This window comes from Schistocerca americana, chromosome 1 (assembly GCF_021461395.2).
Source record: "Schistocerca americana isolate TAMUIC-IGC-003095 chromosome 1, iqSchAmer2.1, whole genome shotgun sequence".
Classification (NCBI taxonomy): Eukaryota; Metazoa; Arthropoda; class Insecta; order Orthoptera; family Acrididae; genus Schistocerca; species Schistocerca americana.
Window position 1 is genome coordinate 1,253,649,369 of NC_060119.1, and position 23,939 is coordinate 1,253,673,307.

Consider the following 23,939-nt stretch of genomic DNA (forward strand, 5'->3'; position numbering starts at 1 on the left):
CTCAGAAAACAAACATTCCGTGAAGATAGAGTCAGTGATGAGGAAGATAACGGAAGTGTATTGTCCACTGTACCCTTAAGCATATAGTACATACCAATATTATAAATTCCGTGAGTCAGATGATGGCAGCTGTTCGCAAAAAATCAGTCACGGCTTTTCAGGAAATCAATCACGGCTGCCTACGTACGGTTCAGTGACATTCTTCTTCTCCTCTGAGTGCTGCCTCCTTACAGAATGTTGGTGATCATAATGCAGTATTGTTCTCTGTCTTCGGCTGTTCTGATCAGTGTGACAATGTCTGAACGGCGAGAGATTCTGCGACCATGAAAGACTTCCCCGATCGGCTCCACGTTTGCCTTCTACGCTTCCTCACTTCGGAAGATTTGCCCAAGATACGCTACTTTCCTGGAGCTGATGATGCTTGGGACTGCTAGATTTTTACCAACACGTCAAAACACGTCGCCCTCTCCAAACAATATGAGAGGAGGAAGTAATAAGAGACACTATGCAGGTATTCGGTTTCTGAAGGTAGTCATTTCACTTAAAATCCTTAACTACATCTGTATTTCGCCATTATTTATTACATCACAATGCGTATAAAAAGTATACCACTGAATCTCTAAACCTGAAGAAAATGCAGGTATGTTCCTAATACAGTATCACATGAACGTCCGGTACAAACTTTGCTGGTAAGTATTTGATACTTCAAGAAAATGTCTGTTAGAAATGGTCCCGATTAATCCGGACTGTTCGGGGAAAAATTGAATCTAATAAAAGCGACTGTGAACAATGAAGCTCATCCAAGGCAAGAGAATCTTTATACGAATCAAATTTTTCCAAGACAAAAGCTCGACAGCGGATAATTAGCTGCAATGTACGTCACTCTTGAAAGAAACATAAAATTTTATAGATCAACTAAAAAATGTATCTAACGATTCCCTTGCAGCAATTTTTTTACAACATTAGCGGCGAACACGACATATGTGGTATGTGAGAAAAGTAATGAGATTGATTTTTTTAACTAATGAAGTTTTTTTTATTTTTTTCAAACAAGAGTGTTGTTCCCTTCAAAGTAGTTCACTTAGGCAGCAATAGACCGACGGAATCGTTGTCCCCGTCTTGATAGCAGCAGTAGGGCCTTTAACACGTCAGTCAGTTGTTTGAATGTCCTCCTGAGTCCTAAAATGACGTCCTTTTAAGACTTTTTCAATTTCGGGAAAAGAAAAAACTCACAACGAGTCATATCAAGGGAGGGTTTGGAACAGCAGGAATGCCTTTTGAGATAAAAAAAATTCCGTGATGGAAGTGGCCGTGTGATACGGGGCGACTGATGACCACAGAAGTTAAGTCCCATAGTGCTCAGAGTCATTTGGTACGGGGCGTAGTCATGATGCAGCACCCACCTGTCTGCAATATCCGGTCTGACCCAGTTCACCATTTTCCTAAGCCTTTCAAGGATATGTTTGTAAAACACTTGGTTAACAGTTTGTCCTGGAGGAACAAATTCCTTATGCACGATACTCTAAGTGTCAAAAAAAGCAAATCAGCATATTTTTGATCCTTGACTTACTCATTCAAGCTTTCTTCGGTCGAGGAGTTGTCCCAGTGTACCACTCCTTACTTTGCCGCTTTGTCCCAATCAGAATCGTACTCAATGATGCAGGATCATCATCCGTGATCATACGACTGACCCATTCGAGGTCACTGGCAGTCCTCTTAAGATCAACGCACACGTTTCTTCGACTGTCCTTATGCTCAGTTGCGAGGTTTTTCGGCACCATTTTGGCACAAACCTTTCGCATGTGCAAAATTTTGGTCGAAAGTTGATGTACGGTGAAAGTGTTTAACAGGTCACTCATCATGCATATTATTAAATATCAGTCTGATCTCACAAGAGTACGCACACATCCGTCATTTTCGTTGGTTTTTGAAGTTGAAGCTCTTCATGGGCGAGATTCATCTTAAACATATTCTCGGACATTCAAAAATGATTTCTGCTAGCGAAAAACTTGTGCTGTCATTAAGGAATATTCCCACAGGCCTGTTTTAACTTTTCAAAGGACGCCAAGTTTAAAACAAAATTTGGTGGCATAACGTTGCACTAAATTCCGCTGTTTCATTCTGATAACACACGACAAAGATACGACTTCACTGATGGCGTTCTCAGACATCACATTATGATTGTAGGTAGCTGAAACTCGGACTGAGCATCTGGAAGGGATGAACACATCGGTCTACCCAAGCAGAACAACACGGCATTAACTGATCGTTCGCAGTGTTGTCAGTCTCATTACTTTTTGGGAAAACTTTGAAACACTGGTGTGCATCTTTAAGGAGAATCGTGACTAATTCTAGGGTACCGCTCCAGCGTTTGGACTCCTTATCAGGCAGACATGACAGCATGCATAGAACTAATTCGAACATGTACTGATAGGATCGTATCAGCTCAGGATAGCACGTACCTAAGAGTAACAGAGATGCTTGGAGAATTAAAATGGATGTCTTTGGAGAACAGGCGATGTTCTCACGGAACCCTGTTGGATAAATTTAGAAAATGCGTATTCATGGAGGACTATGCAGTTATTCTCCTGCCATCATCGTGTGTATTGCGTGGGAAGTGTGTGGTCGTTTTCCCCGCGTTCATCACGCAAGTGGAATAGGATAGAAGATCGCTATTGTCTGAATGAAGTACTCTCCACAATGCAACGTGCAGTAGCTGGTGCAGTACACAGGATGTTCAAAAAGCGTCGAATCTTCTGGGAGGAGATAGAGCTCACCGAAACCCAAAGAACTAATCCAATGAACATGCGTCCGAAAATACATACCTTCTGAGGTCTAAACGTTTGTTCATAGGAGAGGCTGAAAGACGTTTCGTTGGCGGTATGAGCTCACTCGTGGCAGCGTTGTGATGTGTTTCTGTACCGCATTACCATACATCTACATTATTCTGAGTAAAATGTAATGTTCACTCCTATGTGTGCTTCCACTTGAGTCAGATATTATTTTCAGTCATTTGTGTCAGATATTATTTTCAATCATTTTAAAGCGTGTTATTTTACAAAAAATTGCTCCCATATATGTTTCGGTGTCTTACATACACGCTGTTACTGTTCCGTTTTTACGCCTGAACAGTGCAGCATGTTCTCTCCTCTCCTTTCCACCGCTTGTTAGCAATCGAATCCAATTACTACACAAGGTATATGGCAGGCACGATTTTCTGGTAATATTTAATAAATGGAATTAACCTGTGAGCCCCTGCCCTCTTCGCAGTAAAACTGCTCAGATTGCACAGCACCATTTGACAAGTTGTTAGGCCGCCTACTCTAGCGTCTTTTAGGAACCCAGATTCTCTATCACACCATAAGATAAACCGTAGAAGCCTTCGTTCAGCTGGTGCAGTTACGGTTGAGAAGTGCGGGCTACACATAGTGTGACATTAACAGCAGCAGATTTCTGTTAACGGTTCTTGCAAAACTGTGTTGTAGATCTACTAGTTGCACCTGTCACACTTATTGACGATGTGGGGTTCGCAAGAGATAAAGCTGTGAATTATCATACTCAGTCAATTGCAGAAATAAGGCAGCAGCATCGGTTTTTGGGGATGATTAATACGGCCGTAAATATTAACACACAAATGAAATGGGGCTTATTTTGAGGAACGTTTTAGGAAGGTATTGACCACATTACTAGAAAAAGTGCCACGTCAGTAAAGGCCACAGCTGGGGTTCATGAGAATGGTGCACCAGCACATTTTCGCAGGGTCACTGGGGTGTCTCCTCGTTCCCCAGACTTACCTGTTTGGACATTTGAGGGTTAAGGCATCCCGGTCAGCACTGTACATGTTCTGCCAGATCTCGCCTTCAACGCATGTCAACATATACACAACATCCGGTTCAACTCAAAAAAGAGTGCGTGATTAATCATATCGAAGGGAAGAGGAATGCTGTGCCTTGGATGGACGTCATGATGCATATCCCTGGTGAAGATGTGTAGCGAATGTACGTCACGTTATTGGGACTTTTTTTTTCGTTTGAGTGATTGCTACCACATAAGGCATTGGCGCGTTAGATCGTCAAAATCCCGAGATCGTTGGAGGCCCCTGCCCATAATGAAAAAGACAAGCAGTAGAAACTTCCGATTCGAATAGTTAACAGCGAGGACTATTCGGAAAGTAAGGGCTGATCGGTCGCGGAATGGAAATGACCGTCAAATCAAAACTGTTTTGTTTGCAGCAGTTAGCTACATCTTCCAGATACTTTTGCACATAGTCACTTCTCCGATTTCGTAGCGTTGTGCCAAGTTACAACACTCTCGTCATAGAAAGCAGTGGCTGTGCTTTCAGCGAATTGTTTTCTCTGGTCTATAGCCCATTGTCTGTGCCAAACTGATGTCTTCATAGTCAGTGGTTCATGTAAGCAGAGATGGAACACACGGTAAGCCAATTATGGGGTGTTTTGTGGGTGATCAAACACTTCCTGTTGAAAACTCCACAGTAGCATCTTCACCTGCTGAGTAAGGTCGAGAATTGTCATGAAGGAACAGTTATGTTGTGTGGGCTGCATGAAATCAGGCGAAATATCTCACCAGACCCTCAGACGCGGTGGAAAACACTACTTTCTAGGCATTTTTAAGTGCTTACTGCGCGCTCAGAACTGAAAAAAGACACGTGATGCGATCGACGGGCATACTAGAGACACTTCCCAACATATCTTCGCAAACCTTCATCGGATTTTCTCTGTGGTTTCCATTTCACGATCGATCGGTCCTTACTTTCCGAGAAGCCATCCTACAATACATATAGTTTGTAGAGTTAGTTGTAGGAGTTTGAGACGCGATAGACATCAATAAAACATCAACTGAGTCACACTTTAAGCAGAACAACACAAGGAAACTTTATAAACATTCAAAAATAGTTTGAAGAAGTGCATACCACAAAGTTTACAGTTTACAGATTCAAAAACGCAGAAGAATGCATATATAACACTGAGAACTGTAGAATACTTGCCGACTACTTCAAAGAACAACACCACTGTGATCCACTAAAAGAAGAGCTTCATTCTGATAATATAACCCAATTACAACAAGACTCCAAGCCATCAACAACAGAGGTAATTGGAGAAATCATAAAACAACTTAAAAATAACAAAGCATCAGGAGAAGACAATATAGTTGCTGAACTGTGGAAACGCTCTAGTGACCCCATTATTCTATGTCTAACATAAATCATATAATGGAATTTGGGAAACCAACAGGTTATCACCAGAATGGACATGGGCATTAATATTGTTGTTGTTGTGGTCTTCAGTCCTGAGACTGGTTTGATGCAGCTCTCCATGCTACTCCATCCTGTGCAAGCTTCTTCATCTCCCAGTACTTACTGCAACCTACATCCTTCTGAATCTGATTAGTGTATTCATCTCTTGGTCTCCCTCTACGATTTTTACCCTCCACGCTGCCCTCCAATATTAAACTGGTGATCCCTTGATGCCTCAGAACATGTGCTACCAACCGATCCTTTCTTCTAGTCAAGTTGTGCCACAAACTCCTCTTCTCCCCAATTCTGTTCAATACCTCCTCATTAGTTACGTGATCTACCCATCCAATCTTCAGCATACTTCAGTAACATCACATTTCGAAAGTTTCTATTCCCTTCTTGTCCCAAGTGTTTATCGTCCATCTTTCACTTCCATAAATGGCTAAACTCCGTAAAAATACTTTCTAAAACGACTTCCTGACACTTAAATCTATACTCGATGTTAACAAATATCTCTTCTTCAGAAACGCTTTCCTTGCCATTGCCAGTCTACGTTTGTATCCTCTCTACTTCGACCATCATCAGTTATTTTGCTCCCCAAATAGCAAACCTCCTTTACTACTTTAAGTGTCTCATTTCCTAATCTAATTCCCTCAGTATCACCCGACTTAATTCTACTACATTCCATTATCCTCGTTTTGCTTTTGTTGATGTCCTTCTTATATCCTCCTTTCAAGACACTATCCATTCCGTTCAATTGCTCTTCCAAGTCCCTTGCTGTCTCTGATAGAATTACAATGTCATCGGCGTACCTCAAAGTTTTTATTTCTTCTCCATGGATTTTAATACCTACTCTGGATGTTTATTTTGTTTCCTTTACTGATTGCTCAATATACAGATTGAATAACATTGGGGAGAGGCTACAACTCTGTCTCACTCCCTTCCCAACCACTGCTTCCCTTTCATGTCCCTCGACTCTTATAACTGCCATCTGGTTTCTGTACAAATTGTAAATAGCCTTTTGCTCCCTGTATTTTACCCCTGCCACCTTTAGAATTTGAACGAGAGTATTCCAGTCAACATTGTCAAAAGCTTTCTCTAAGTCTACAAATGCTAGAAACGTAGGTTTGCCTTTTCTTAATCTAGCTTCTAAGATAAGTCGTAGGGTCAGTATTGCCTCACGTGATCCAATATTTCTACGAAATCCAAACTGATCTTCCCCAAGGTCGGCTCCAACAGTTTTTCCATTCGTCTGTAAAGAATTGGCGTTAGTATTTTGCAGCCGTGGCTTATTAAACTGATAGTTCGGTAATTTTCACATCTGTCAACACCTGCTTTCTTTGGGATCGGAATTATTATATTCTTCTTGAAGTCTGAGGGTATTTTGCCTGTCTCGTACATTTTCCTCACCAGTTGGTAGAATTTTGACAGGACTGGCTCTCCCAAGGCATTAATATATACACTACATAAAAAGGAAAGAAAACTGATTCTAACAACTACAGAGTCATCTCCCTCTTGCCACTGAGTATAGGATCCTATCCATTGCAGACTGAAGGTATACGCGACCCATAATTAGGAGAATATCAAGCGGCGTTGAGGAAGCGAAGGTCTTGTGCACGTAAAGAACCTAAAGAACATAGGCTAATAGAAATGAGTTAAATTGGAAAGTTGAAATACGTGATGACTTTTGTAGGTTTTAAAAAGGCATATGACTTAAGTGTTGGAAATGTACTAGTCATCATTACACAGGAATTAAATCGACAATAAAATAATAGAAACAATTATGGACTTTAACAAACACAACATCAAAAGTAAAATTTATGGGGGAACTGTCAAAACCTTTCGAATTTTAATCAAGATACAGACAGGGACGTGGTTTATAAACCCACTTTTTAACTGCGCATTAGAGAAAATAATAAGTGACTGGAACAAATCCGCCGATTCTAAGGGTGTTCAACTAGGAAGAAACCCAAATAAAATCGCATTAGATTGACTAGCTTTTGGAGATGAGATGGCATTAACAACTGACTCACTGGATAGTGCCAAAGCACAAATCACAGAACTACAGAAACAAGCCGACTAAAAATATTATACGAGAATATATTTCATGACTAATATCAGTGATGCGCGGTCAAATCTTAAAATTCATAACAATACCCTAGCTAAAACGAACTGTTTTAAATGCCTAGGAGAATAGATAACAAGTAACACAAAAGAAAAGATAGCCACAGAAAATAGAGCACACAAAATGGAAAGGCATTCCAAATTACAAAAATCATATGTAACAAAAAAACTATTCTGGAAAAGGAAACTAAGACACAATAAAACATTGGTAAAGCCTGAAACACTGTGTGCAGCAGAAACACTCAAACTAGCGATCTGGGGGTCTTGAAAAAAAATGGGAAAACTTCGAAGAAGAATTCTGAGAGCTAAAAATCCAAACCCACATGGTTCAGCGAAATTGATAGAGATAGGAAAAACAGAGGAATTAGAATGAACGTATTAGATAACAGAATACTGTTTAGTAAAGGAACACAAAAGACAGGATTTAAGAAAAGAAAGAGGTCTATAAAAAGGAATAAAGTGGACCCAGGAAGAAAAGGAACGACACTCTCGAAAGAAAAGGGTAGCCTGGGAGCAACAAAAATTAAACACAAAGAAGCAAAACCGAAGTTAATTTATCGCACAAAAGAGTTACCCGAATAAATAAAAATAAAACACGATTATTTATTATCAGTAATACTTCCACGTGGCCTGTAATTGAAAAAGTGTCATTATGATCTCTCCGTTGGCAAAAGATTCCGGAATTGTCACCCATTCGGATCGCCAGGAAGGGACTGCCAAGGGGAGAGGAGGGGGGGACGGTGACCATGAGAAAAAGATTGAATAATAAACGAAAGGATAACGTTCTACGAGTCGGGGCGTGGAATGTCAGAATCTTGAATGTGGTATGGAAGCTAGAAAATCTGAAAAAGGAAATGCAAAGCTTCAGTCTAGATGCGGGGGTCAGGGAAGTGAAATGGAAAGAAGACTAGGATTTCTGGTCAGATGAGTACAGGGCAACAGCAACAGAAAATGGCATAACGGGAGTAGGTTTCGTTATGAACAGGAAGGTCGGGCAGAGAGTGTTCTACTGTGGACAGTTCAGTGATAGGGTTGTTCTTATCAGAATCGACCGCAAATCAACACCGACAACGATAGTTCAGGTATACATGCCGACGTCGCAAGCTGAAGATGAAGAGATAGAGAAAGTGTATGAGGATATTGAAAGGGTAATACAGTACGCAAAGGGAGATGAAAATCTAATAGTCATCGGGGACTGGAATGCAGTTGTAGGGTAACGTGTAGTAGAAGAAAAGGTTATTGAAGAACACGGACTTGGGGAAGGGAGTGAGAGAGGAGAAAGACGAATTGGGTACTGTAATAAATTTCAGCTAGTAATAGCGAATACTCTGTGGAATAATCACAAGAGGAGGAGTTACACTCAGAAAAGGCCGGGTGATACGGGAAGATTTCATTTAGATTGCATCATAGTCAGACAGAGATTCTGAAATCAGATTCTGGGTGGCAAGGCGTCCAGGAGTGTAATAGTGATGAAGCGTAGGCTGAAGTTCAAGAGATTAGTCAGGAATTATCAATACGCAAAGAAGTGGGATACAGAAGTTCTGAGGAATGACGAGATACGCTTGAAGTTCTCTAAGGCTGTAGATACAGCAATAAACAATCGTCCACTAGGTAGAGGAATGGACATCTCTAAAAAGGGCAATCACAGAAGTTGGAAAAAAAAGTGCAAAGAAGGTAACGTCAAAGAAACCATGGGCAAATGAAGAAATACTTCAGCTGATCGATGAAAGTATGAAGTCCAAAATTGTTTAGGGAAATTCAGGAATACAGAAATGCAAATCGCTGAGGAATGAAATTAACAAGAAGTGCAGGGAAACTGAGAGGAAACAGATGCATGAAAAATGTGAAGAAATTTAGAAAGAAATGATTGTCGGAAGGACTGACTCCTCATATAGGAAAGTCAAAACAGCCTTCGGTGAAATTAAAAGCAAGGGTGGTAACATTAAGAGTGCAACCGGAAATACATTGTTAAATACAGAGGAGACAGCAGACAGGTGGAAAGAGTACACTGAAGGCCTCAATGAGGGGGCAGATTCGTCTGACGTGATAGAAGAAGAAACAGGAATCGATTTAGAAGAGATAGGGAATCCAGTATTAGAATCAGGATTTAAGAGAGCTGTGGAGGACTTAAGATCAAATAAGGCAGAAAAGATCGATAACAATCCATCAGAATTTCTAAAATCAATAGCAGTGGCAACAAAACGGCTATTCACGTTCACGTGTAGAATGTATGAGTCTGGCAATATACCATTTGACTATCGGAAAAATATCATCCACACATTTACGAAGACTCCAAGATCTTACAAGTACGATAATTATCGCACAATCAGCGTAACATCTCCTGCATACAAGTTGCTGACAAGAATAATGTACAGAAGATTGGGAAAAGAAAATTGAGGATGTGTTAGATGACGATCAGTTCGGCTTTAGGAAAGGAAAAGGCACCAGAGAGGCAATCCTGACATTGCGGCTGACTATGGAAGCAGGAAAATCATGTCACATTCATAGAGTCTGTCGACCTAGAAAAAGCGTTCGACAATGGAAAATAGTGCGGGACGTTCGGAATTCTGAGAAAATAGGAGTAAGCTATAGGGAGAGGCGGGTAATATACAGTAGGTATAGAAGGAACAATAAGAGTGGACGACGAAAAACGAAATGCTCAGATTAAAAAGGGTGTAAGACAGGGATGTAGTCTTTCGCCCCTACTGCTCAATCTGTACATCGAAGAAGCAATGATGGAAATAAAAGAAAGGTTCTGGAGTGGAATTAAAATTAAGGGTGAAAGGTGTCAATGATACGATTGGCTGATGACATTGCTATCCTGAGTGAAAGTGAAGAAGAATTACATGATTTTCTGAATGGAATAGACAATCTAATGAGTACAGAATATAGACTGAGAGTAAATCGAAGAAAGCCAAAGTAATGAGAAGTATCAGAAATGAGAACAGCGAGAAACTTAACATGAGGATTGATGGTCACGAAGTAGATGAAGTTAAGGAATTCTGCTATCTAGGCAGTAATATAAACAATGACGGACGGAGCATGGAGGATATCAAAAGCAGACTAGCACTGGAAAAAAGGGCATTCCTGACCAAGAGAAATCTACTAGTGTCAAACATAGGCCTTAATTTGAGGAAAAAAATTCTGAGAACGTACGTCTGGAACACAGCATTGTATGTTAGTGATACATGAGCTGTGGGAAAACCGGAACAGAAGAGAATCGAAGCATTTGAGATGTGGTGCTTCTAACAATACCACCACTTGCAAAGTAGGTTAGAAATCAGATTAATAATGTTGCTCACGCAGCATATGTTCGCTTTACCGGGCAACAACAAAGTTATTGACTGCGGATGGTATCGTCAGAATGGAAATGATGAAGTCACTGTAAAAAAGTCGTAAATTTTGGCACTTATCTTGAATGGATTCCCACGTAGATTTCGTCGAAGTTGTTATTACTCATCTTGCTGATTCTAGGGTGATTCCACGTTGACTGCTAGAAGGTCCAGATCTGTATTTTAGCAATATTTGAAGACCTAACAAATGCGTTTTTTTAGGAAATTCTTAATGATCAAACAATCCCAGATCAGAACAGTGATATGGTAGAAATACACTCCTGGAAATTGAAATAAGAACACCGTGAATTGTCCCAGGAAGGGGAAACTTTATTGACACATTCCTGGGGTCAGATACATCACATGATCACACTGACAGAACCACAGGCACATAGACACAGGCAACAGAGCATGCACAATGTCGGAACTAGTACAGTGTATATCCACCTTTCGCAGCAATGCAGGCTGCTATTCTCCCATGGAGACGATCGTAGAGATGCTGGATGTAGTCCTGTGGAACGGCTTGCCATGCCATTTCCACCTGGCGCCTCAGTTGGACCAGCGTTCGTGCTGGACGTGCAGACCGCGTGAGACGACGCTTCATCCAGTCCCAAACATGCTCAATGGGGGACAGATCCGGAGATCTTGCTGGCCAGGGTAGTTGACTTACACCTTCTAGAGCACGTTGGGTGGCACGGGATACATGCGGACGTGCATTGTCCTGTTGGAACAGCAAGTTCCCTTGCCGGTCTAGGAATGGTAGAACGATGGGTTCGATGACGGTTTGGATGTACCGTGCACTATTCAGTGTCCCCTCGACGATCACCAGTGGTGTACGGCCAGTGTAGGAGATCGCTCCCCACACCATGATGCCGGGTGTTGGCCCTGTGTGCCTCGGTCGTATGCAGTCCTGATTGTGGCGCTCACCTGCACGGCGCCAAACACGCATACGACCATCATTGGCACCGAGGCAGAAGCGACTCTCATCGCTGAAGACGACACGTCTGCATTCGTCCCTCCATTCACGCCTGTCGCGACACCACTGGAGGCGGGCTGCACGATGACGGCCTAACGGTGTGCGGGACCGTAGCCCAGCTTCATGGAGACGGTTGCGAATGGTCCTCGCCGATACCCCAGGAGCAACAGTGTCCCTAATTTGCTGGGAAGTGGCGGTGCGGTCCCCTACGGCACTGCGTAGGATCCTACGGTCTTGGCGTGCATCCGTGCGTCGCTGCGGTCCGGTCCCAGGTCGACGGGCACGTGCACCTTCCGCCGACCACTGGCGACAACATCGATGTACTGTGGAGACCTCACGCCCCACGTGTTGAGCAATTCGGCGGTACGTCCACCCGGCCTCCCGCATGCCCACTATACGCCCTCGCTCAAAGTCCGTCAACTGCACATACGGTTCACGTCCACGCTGTCGCGGCATGCTACCAGTGTTAAAGACTGCAATGGAGCTCCGTATGCCACGGCAAACTGGCTGACACTGACGGCGGCGGTGCACAAATGCTGCGCAGCTAGCGCCATTCGACGGCCAACACCGCGGTTCCTGGTGTGTCCGCTGTGCCGTGCGTGTGGTCATTGCTTGTACAGCCCTCTCGCAGTGTCCGGAGCAAGTATGGTGGGTCTGACACACCGGTGTCAATGTGTTCTTTTTTCCGTTTCCAGGAGTGTAATTTTTGACTTGGTGTTCACGATCCACATTTTCATTAAACTTCTTGTAAATTCACATATACTTCTTCTTAATTGTCACATCATCAAGAAAACAGTTTTGCATCAATTTTCATGTATTTAATTTCCACTTTAGCCAAACACAAGACTTGACTGTTCTTTTACAAAGCGAAATAACAACTTCTGCAAAGTGAAACAAAGACTGCTCTGTGCGCATTCGCACCAAAACGGTTACAAGTAAGTCAAAGATTATGGCAGTCTCACAGAAATTAATACACACCAGAACCATATCACTGTAATATATCGATACATTGGAGTACGTATACATTAATAAAACCAAATGTGAATATTGTCACAAAAATATGTCTGTTACTGCGCAGAAAAGTAGTGCGATATTACTGGTATCGAGAACTGGGTTTGGAGTGCCGTAATGGTCACGTAAATAAAGAACCATTACATGCTACAGAAGAATGTTGAAAATTAGGTTGACTTATAAGGTTCTGAGGAGGTTCTGCGTAGAATCGGAGAGGAAAGGTATAAGTGGAAAATACTGACAAGGAGAAGGGACATCTGTTAAGACATCAGAAACTGACTTCCATGGTACTACAGGGAGCTGTAGAGGGCAAGAACAATTGGGGAAGACAGAGATTGGAATACATTCAGCAGATAGTTGAGGATGCAGGTTGCAAGTGCAACACTGAGATGAAGAGGTTGGCATAGGAGAGGAATTCGTGGCGGGTCGCGTCAAACCAGTCAGAAGATTGATGATTCAACAAACACAACAACAAAAAATAAAGAAAGACTTCCATGTTCCGCACATCAGTTTTATCTCATCAGCGTCACGTCAGTATTCCGGGTACAGACGTAGATGGACACGTGGAAACAGCAGATATGCTGTAATTCACTATGGCAATTGCTGGTGCGAAACCATCTATAACGCCACTCGGCCCTTCGGAAACGTAGTGCGCCAAAAAGCTTAGAAAACTTCAAAGTTTCCTCAAGACTGGTCGAAAAAGAAAACCTGAAAGGCGTGACTGGGACCTGGATCAATGGCCGGAGGAAACCCATCGCCCGCAGCGCCACCTCACACCCACTCCAGCCGAGCGCCGCTGAGCCTCCGCGTGGGCGGTGTCACGCTGGACTGGACTGGACTGGAGTGGACCGGAGTGGCCGCGTTCTGCATGCCGGCGGCGCTCTTTAAGGATGAGCGTCCAGCTTAAAGCGACAGCCCTGGCAGGGCTCCACCTCTGTGCTCTGAGGCGTGACTGCGACCCCCGGCTGGCGGTGTGCTGAGGCGGCCTTCGTCTTTCCTCTGCTTACCTCAGTGAGACGCATTGTTTTCCTCTAACAAACCGCCTTAGTATGTGAATGTAGGCTTTCCCGGTGTACACTGCTGATGAAATCTTCTCCGGCTTCCATACGGGTAGCTGCGTCGAAAATCCGCGACGTTTCGATGAGTGTCATTCTCATCATCTTCGTCAGAAGCCCGAGAAGATTTCATCTAACCGCTTTAGTATTCAGCACATTTGACTGTGGGGTGGAATGTCAGACCCAAGGTGGTAACAAAAACAGCTTCACATTTCAAATGAATACAATACTTCGTTTAATAAAACGTGCTCCAAAACGTGACAAGGCATTAGACCACTGCAACCTAGTGAGTCAGAGAGGTAACAGTGCTGAACCATTGCAAGAAAATCTTACTACAATCGTCTGGGTTATTTATCATAAACGGTAGAACCTTCTACTTGAAATTCAAAATACATACGGCTGTTAAGTTCTGAATTTAACAAATACAGAAGCAAACTAAAATCAGAATCTTATTAACTTTGCTTTAAATCAGTTTCTAGCTGCATCAAGAAATGAAAAGTTTTGCGCGGGATTAGCCGAGCGGTCTGAGGCGCTCCAGTCATGGACTGTGCGGCTGGTCCCAGCAGAGGTTCGAATCCTCCCTCGGGCATGGGTGTGCGTGTTTGTCCTTAGAATAATTTAGGTTAAGTAGTGTGTAAGCTTAGGAACTGATGACCTTAGCAGTTAAGTCCCATAAGATTTCACACACATTTGAACAATTGAAATGAAAAGTTTTAAAAAAATGAGTGACGTGGCTTAATAAAAATATGCATGATGAAAGTTAACTGTGGTGTCACCGCCAGACACCACACTTGCTAGGTGGTAGCTTAAATCGGCCGCGGTCCATTTAGTACATGTCGGACCCGCGTGTCGCCACTGTGATCGCAGACCTAGCGCCACCACCAAGGCAGGTCTCGTGATACGAGAGAGCACTCGCCCCAGTTGTACGAGAACCTAGCTACCGACCAGATGTACGAAGCCTTTCTCTCTCATTAGCCGAGAGACAGAATAGCCATCAGCTAAGTTAATGGCTACTAACTAGCAAGGCGCCATTAACCATACAGTGATTGTACTTAAAGTCTTCTGTGTATCGTCAAGAGCGATGTACCACAAGGAATGAGTAAAGTTAAGTATTAAACCTGCTCCGTACTTTTCTTCCTAACATTAATTACGTATCCTGTTCCAGTACTTCACGCCCGTCTGCGTTAGTCTAGCTTGCCTTTTCAGCCATCTCAACTTCACGGTGTCGGCCCAGATACCGACACAACATTAACAACATTAAATAAGACATAATAATAATAATAGAACATCTGAGCATACTGCTTAGTCAGGCACAGCTCCCTATGATGCCACAGTTACGTTCCAGTCAGCAAGGACGCCGACGCTACTGCCCGGGAAACAACGGTCGGGTCCGCTCGGCAGCCAGACCAGGCAGAGCACAACCAAATCTATAAAAAAACTAAAACTGAAGTTAAATTACAGGGTTATAGGCCGATTAACGCTCAAACTTTTACGTGGTTAGAAGGACGCCCAGAGAGAAGCGTGATGGTAAAATGGCCAAGCTGTACTGACAGGGTTTAATTCTACAGAAGGCCGTTTTAAGATTTGCCACTAGCCGCAATAAAAACCGACTTCAGTATTAATATCAAAAAATTTTAACCGACAGAAATAAGATGCTGTGATACGCAAACGATTAGCTTTTCAGAGCATTCATACAAGGTTGGCGCCGGTGGCGACACCTACAACGTGCTGACATGAGGAAAGTTTCCAACCGATTTCTCATACACAAACAGCAGTTGACCGGCGTTGCCTGGTGAAACGTTGTTGTGATGCCTCGTGTAAGGAGGAGAAATGCGTACCATCACGTTTCAGACTTCGATGAAGTTCGGATTGTAGCCTATCGTGATTGCGGTTTATCGTATCGCGACATTGTTGCTCGCATTGGTCGAGGTCCAATGACTGTTAGCAGAATATGGAATCAGTGGGTTCAGGAGGGTAACACGGAACGCCTTACTGGTTCCCAACGGCCTCCTATCACTAGAAGTCGAGATGACAGGCATCTTATCCGCATGGCTGCAACGGATCGTGCAGCCACGTCTCGATCCCTGAGTCAACAGATGGGGACTTTTGCAAGACAACAACCATCTGCACGAACAGTTCGACGACGTTTGCAGCAGCTCGGAGGCCGTGGCTGCGGTTACCCTTGACGCTGCATCACAGACATGAGCGCCTGCGAGGTGTACTCAAAGGCGAACCTGGGTGCACGAATGGAAAAACGTCGTCTTTTTCGATGAATCCAGGTTCTGTGTACAGCATCATGATGGTCGAATCCGTGTTAGGCGACATCGCGGTGAACGCACAATGGAAGCGTGTATTCGTCATCGCCATACTGGCGTATCAGCCGGCGTGATGGTATGGGGTGCCATTGGTTACACGTCTCGGTCACTTCTTGTTCGCATTGACGGCACTTTGAACAGTGGATGTTACATTTCAGATGTGTTACGACCCGTGGCTCTACCCATCAGTCGATCCCTGCGAAACCCTGCATTTCAGCACGATAACGCACGACCTCATGTTGCATGTCCTGTACGGGCCTTTCTGGATACCGAAAATGCTCGACTGCTGCAGTGGCCAGCACATTCTCCATATCTCTCACCAACTGAAAACGTCTGGTCAATGGTGGCCGAGGAACTGGCTCGTCACAATACGCCAGTCACTACTCTAGATGAACTGTGGTATCGTGTTGAAGCTGCATGGGCTGCTGTACCTGTACACGCCATCCAAGCTCTGTTTGACTCATGCCCAGGCGTATCAAGGCCGTTATTACGGCCGGAGGTGGTTGTTCTGGGTACAGATTTCTCAGGATCTATGCACCCCAATTGCGTGAAAATGTAATCAGATGTCGGTTCTAGTATAATATATTTGTTCAATGAATATCCATTTATCATCTGCATTTCTTCTTGGTGTAGCAATTTTAATGGCCAGTAGTGTATTTCACCTAACAACCACCAAAATTATAATTACAGCTTGGGCGAATTTTAATTCGGCCTGCAACTAATGGTTGTTAGCTAAGGGTAAACAGGCGACCCCTATAAGTCCAACTTAACACCATGGTCATGCTCAAGTTGTAGTGTACTGACAATCATCAACCCACAATATAAGAATTGGCCAGAAAGCTTAGTCAATATGTTTACTTAAAATTGCTTATACAGTTAACAAGGAAAGACTCCCAAATTTCAAGGCCCTTAAAAAATAACCCACAATAAGAAGTTCATTGCGGCCTGTAACACAATGTCAATTAAATAAGCATTATAGTATAAATTTAGCTCAGGAATGCACTCTGGAATGGTATAATGTACACTAGCCGGAGCCTTTGACCTATTCTCGTAGAAGGCATTGCTGCCCAACACACAATAAATGTACACAACTTAACGGCTGCAAGATTCATATAAAAGGTCAGAGTTTCTATTCACTGAGGCAAGGTTCAGACTGCAGTTCCTCAACAAGGCACCAACAGTCCACAATGTGAAACGGACCTTCACAAAAGAAGACGAAGTAAATATCCCAGAATTCGAATCGAGGACAGCTGCCAACATGAGTAACGTAGAAGTAAATATCCTCAGAGTACTGAAGCAAGTCAAATCACTTAATAAAAGCAAGTCTTCTGGTCCAGACTGTATGCCAATTAGGTTCATTTCCGAGTATGCTGATGCATTAGTCCATACTTAACCACCAAATACAACCGTTCGCTCCACGAAAGATCCTTACACAAAGACTGGAAAGTTGCACAGGTCACACTACCTTCAAGAAAGGTAGTAGAAGTAATCCACTAAATTTCAGGCCCATATCGTTAACGTCGATATGCAGCAGGATTTTAGAACATATATTGTGTTCGAACATTATGAATTACCTCGAAGGAAACGTCCTATTGACACACAGTCAACATGGGTTTAGGAAACATCGTTTCTGTGAAACACAACTAGCTCTTCGTTCACATGAAGTTCTGAGTGCTAGTGACAAGAGATTTCAGATCGATTCCGTATTCCTGGATTTCCGGAAGGCTTTTGACACTGTACCACAAAAGCGGCTCGTAGCGAAATTGCGTGTTTATGGAATAGCGTCTCATTTATGTGACTGGATTTGTGATTTCCTGTCAGAGAGGTCACAGTTCGCAGTAATTGACGGAAAATCATCGAGTAAAACAGAAGTGATTTCAGGAGTTCCCCAAGGTAGTGTTATAGGCCCTTTGCTTTTCTTTATCTATATAAACGATTTGAGAGACAATCTGAGCAGCCGTATTCGGTTGTTTGCACATGACGCTGTCGTTTTGTGGTGTCACCGCCAGACACCACACTTGCTAGGTGGTATCCTTTAATTCGGCCGCGGTCCGTTAGTATACGTCGGACCCGCGTGTCGCCTCTATCAGTGATTGCAGACCGAGCGCCGCCACACGGCAGGTCTAGTCTAGAGAGACTCCCTAGCACTCGCCCCAGTTGTACAGCCGACTTTGCTAGCGATGGATCACTGTCTACATACGCTCTCATTTGCAGAGACGACAGTTTAGCATAGCCTTCAGCTACGTCATTTGCTACGACCTAGCAAGTCGCCATGTACAGTTACTACAATTACTATGTGTTCTGAACAGATAATATTGTGAATCATGTACCGTCAAGAGCGAGTTCATCATTAATGGATTAAAGTTAAGTATCAAACCAATTACGTTCGCTTTCTGAACTCTCATTCCTTGTCATGTTCCAGACCTCACGTCAGTATAGTTCTTCCCTCTTCACGCCAGCCTGCGTGAGCTAAAACGCGTGCATTTCGGCCTCCACTAGTAACACGGTGTTGGCTCTTCTGCCAACACAACACGTTTATCGACTAAAAAAGTCATCAGAAGATCAAAGCAAACTGCAAAACGATTTATAAAAATATCTGAATTGTGCGTGAAGTGGTAGTTGACCCTAAATAACGAAAAGTGTGAGGTCATCCACATAAGTGCTAAAAGGAACTCGTTAAACTTCGATTACACGATAAATCAGTCTAATCTAAAAGCCGTAAATTCCACTAAATACCTAGGTATTGCAATTTCGAACAACTTAAATTGGAAAGAACACATATAAAATGTTGTGGGAAAGGCTAAACAAAGACTACGTTTTATTGGCAGGACACTTAGAAAGTGTAACAGACCTACTAAGGAGACTGCCTACACTACGATTGTCTGTCCTCTTTCAGAATACTGCTGCGCAGGGTGGGATCCTTACCAGATAGGATTGACGGAGTACATCGAAAAAGTTCGAAGAAGGGCAGCACGTTTTGTATTATCGCGAAATAAGAGAGAGAGTGTCACTGAAGTATACAGGATTTAGGCTGGACATCATTAAAAGAAAGGCGTTTTTCGTTGCGGTGGAATCTTATCACGAAATTCCAATCTGCAACTTTCTCCTCCGAATGCGAAAATAATTTGTTGACACCGACCTACATAGGGAGGCACGATCACCATGATAAAGTAAGGGAAATCAGAGCTCGAACCGGAGAGATATAGGTGTTCCTTCTTTCCACACGCTATACGAGATTGGAATAATAGAGAATTGTGAAGGTGGTTCGTTGAATCCTTTGCCAGGCACTTAAATGTGATTTGCAGAGTATCCACCGACATGATGTAGACCGGCCGCTGGCATCTGGCAGAGGATGGCAGCAAATACCACATAACCCAACAAGGGCCCATACGCCGCGGTCCTTTCTCTGTCCGCTTAACTGCTTGGAGCCCACATCCCAACCACACAGTCACGCGCGGGCAACGTCAATTCGAGGGATGGAAGCGAGGCACACGGCTAACTCATTGTTACCAGCTCAGGCCATGCGGACACACACACACACACACACACACACACACACACACACACACACACACATACACACGCACAAACACACACACACGCACAAACACACACACATACACACGCACAAAGACACACACACACACACACACACACACATACACACGCACAAACACACACACGCACAAACACACACACACACACACACACACACACACACACACACACACACATACACATGCACAAACACACACACACATACACACACACACACATACATACACACACACACACATACACACATACATACACACACACACATACACACACACAAACACACACACACACATACACATACACAAACACACACACACACACACACACACACACACACACACACACACATACACATGCACAAACACACACACACACACACACACACACACACATACACACGCACAAACACACACACACACACACACACACACACACACGCACAAACACACACACACACACACACATACACATACACACACACACACACACACACACACATACACATGCACAAACACAAATACACACGCACAAACACACACACACACACACACACACACACACACACACACATACACACGCACAAACACACACACACACACATACACACAAACACACACACACACATACACATGCACAAACACAAATACACACGCACAAACACACACACACACACACACACACACACATACACACGCACAAACACACACACACACACATACGCACAAACACACACACACACACACACACGCACGCACGCACAAACACACACACACAGACGCACATACACACTCACACACACACACACACACACACACACACACACACACACGCACAAACACACACACACACACACACACACACAAATGAGCCGCGCGGTCTTGGGGGCCTTGCCATGGTTCGCGCGGCTTCACCCCCCCCCCCCCCCCCCTCGGAGGTTTGAGTCCTCCCTCAGGCATGGGTTGTGTGTGTTGTCCTTAGCGTAAGTTAGTTTAATTTAGAGTCAGTAGCGTGTAAGCCTAGGGACCGATGAGAAATATGGTTCAAATCGCTCTGAGCACTATGGGACTTAACATCTGAGGTCATCAGTCCCTTGAACTTAGAAACTACCTAAACCTAACTAACCTAAGGACATCACACGGATCCATGCCCGAGGCAGGATTCGAACCAGGTGCCGTAGCGATCGCACGGTTCGAGACTGAATCGCCTAGGACCGCTCGGCCACACCGGCCGGCAGGGACCGATGACCTCAGCAGTTTGGTCCCCTAGGAACTTACAACAAATTTCCAAAATACACACAATACACCACGAAGGAATAACCCGAATGGTACGGAAATCGGTAGATGCGATGTACATGTACAGACAAACAAATTATTACAGTTTCAGGAAAATTGGATGATTTATTGAAAAGGAAGAGCATCACAAACTGAGCCAATCAATCTCGCATTGGTCACCCCCTTTCCTTTATTCAAGCATTTATTCGGTTTGTCATTGATTGACAGAGTAGTTGGATGGCCTCCTGAGAGTTAGCGGGCCAAATTCAATCCAAATGGCGCTTCAGATCGTCATATCCAGAGATGGCTGGAGGCCCTCAACGTTCTCAATTGAGGAGAGATCTGGTGATCTTGCCGACCAAAGCAGGATTTGGAAAGCAAGAAGACAAGCAGCAGAAACTCTCGCCGTGTGCGGACCGGCGTTATCTTGAGAAATATAATCCCAGGATGGCTTGCCGTGAAGGGTAATACTACGGGGCGTAGAATATCGCCGACGAGCGGCTGTGGTGTAAGGGTTCCACGGATGATGACCAAGGGGTCGTGCTGCAAAAGAAATGGTACCCCAGACAATCACCATCGTTTCTCGGGCCGTATGGTGGATGACATTTAGGTTAGTATCCACCGCTTTCTGGGTGGCCTCAAGACACGTCTTCGCTGGCCATCTGATCTTAATTCAAAGCGGGACTCCTCACTGAAGACAATTATACTCTAATTAATGAGATTTCGTGCCGAAGACGAGTCTGGGCACGCTTCGGACAGTGGTAGGAAACCGTCCTGAGTGTCATCCACTACATGGCTCGACAGCCAGGATTGACAGTCTGGGGCGCCATTTCTTTTCATGGTAGGACGCCTCTGGTTGTCATCCACAGCACCCTTACAGCACAGCGGTACGTCGACGATATCCTATGCCCTGTTTTATTGCCCTTCATGGGAATACATCCTGGGCTTAAATTCCAGCACGATAATGCCCGTCCGCACACGGCGAGAGTTTCTGCTACTTGCCTTCGAGCTTGCCAAATGCTGCTCTGCCCAGCAACGCAGCCAGATCTCTGCCCAGTTGAGAACGTTTAGAGCATTAGCGTCACCTCGAACCATCCAGCGATTCTGACGATCTAAAGCGCCAGTACGTTAGATGGTAATACACATTCAAATGACGCAACTTGGACAGAATTCGGCACGATATCCATGTGGAAGCCATTCAAGAACCTCGTCAATCAGTGACATACCGAATAACTGCTTGCAGAGGGTGACCACTGCGATATTGACTTGCTCACTTTGTGAAACTGTTCCTTTTGAATAAATCATCCAGATTGTACTTGTGCAGACAAACAAATTATTGCATCCCATTTACGATTTCTGTCCCTTTCGGGTTATTCCTTCGTGGTGCTTCGTTTTATTTTAGTTGTTTTATTTTTTTCTTACAGTGTATACCAAAGCGATACGGTCATAGAGTGTTCATCAGTAAGTGTAATTTGCACATTATGTTCTATTACAGTGGTGTGTCTGGGTGCGGAAGGGGGATGAGAGTAACGCCTGCCAGTAGTTTGTTTGATTCTTGCAGTTTCACTGCAAAGCGGCGAGATAATCTTCACTTACTCGCCGGCCGCTGTGACAGAGCGGTTCTAGGCGCTTCATTCTGGAACAGCGCTGCTGCTACAGTCGCAGTTCGACTCCTGCCTCGTTCATGGATGTGTGTGATGTCCTTAGGTTAGTTACGTTTAAGTAGTTCTAAGTCTAGGGGATTGATGACCTCAGATGTTAAGTCCCATAGTGCTTAGAGCCATTTCACTTACTCGCACTGGACCATACTGAAGACTATGTAATACCTTCCTCTCATTCTGAGTAAGGCTAGTTTTGTGTCTCACAAAATGGCGCTCCTCTTTTGAAGTGTAATGCCAAATATCTAAACTTTTCTCTGCTTTACACAATTCAGCACGAATTTATGTGTAAGGCTCACTTGCAGGCTGGTTTGTTGCAGGCTTGTAAGCCATGCAGGCCTGGGAACTCGACTGCCACTGTGCTTGCCACTACGATTGTTGCGGTCTCTAGAAGGAACATGCGCCTACTTGCATTTCTTTCTTTCGCGTACGTTTGGGAAGAGTATACTTCTCGTCCCAATCCCTTATCACGTAGCTCTAGTAGATTTAACTGAACTTTATTTCTGATTTGATTCCCAGAGAGCAGCCTTCAGTTCCCAACGTTTAGTCTTTCCAACCAGCAGCGTCCAGTTCTGTACCTCACCGTTGTATCGCAAGGTACGACACCAGATTTATTACCAGCACTTCTCCTAGTGTTGTACTAAATGCTCTTGTTCACACCAGTACACCTAGCACGCTGGTAGAGCAACAAACGGGCAAACACACCTGCTGCGAATCCAACAATGGCAATAATGGTGGCACCGAGGTCCAGCCTCACTTTTGGAAAGGCAAATTATGTCTCACAATTCAGCCTCTAAACAGAGTGTGCATGAATTTGCAGACTTTCTAAGTGTCATTACTGAGATGACGTGAACTAATTTATTTTTTCGTACAATCCCAAGCCGCGCGGGACTAGCCGAGCGGTCTGGGGCGCTGCAGTCGTGGTCTGTGCGGCTGGTCCCGGCGGAGGTTCGAGTCCTCCCTCGTCCATGGGTGTGTTTGTTTGTCCTTACGATAATTTAGGTTAAGTAGTGTGTAAGCTTAGGGACTGATGACCTTAGCAGTTAAGTCCCATAAGATTTCACACACATTCGAACATACAATCCCAAATACCTACTCACACGACACCTTTCCCATTCTGACAGTAGGGTTTCTGTTTATGGGCAGTCTATATTGCAATAGTAACAGGGTTGTCTTACCGGCACCTACTGTGTGTTTCATGTTTATTCACCGTTTCTGAATCAGTAATATGAGTTACTTTTAACATAGATTGCATTTGATGGTGCCATGATAAGCGCCCTATAGAAAGTTGGGAGATCATATTGGTCTAATGACTTAATGTAATGCTGCCAAATTTAACCTGAAGATGCGATTCATCATCGCAAATCCAATTGTACCTGGACCCC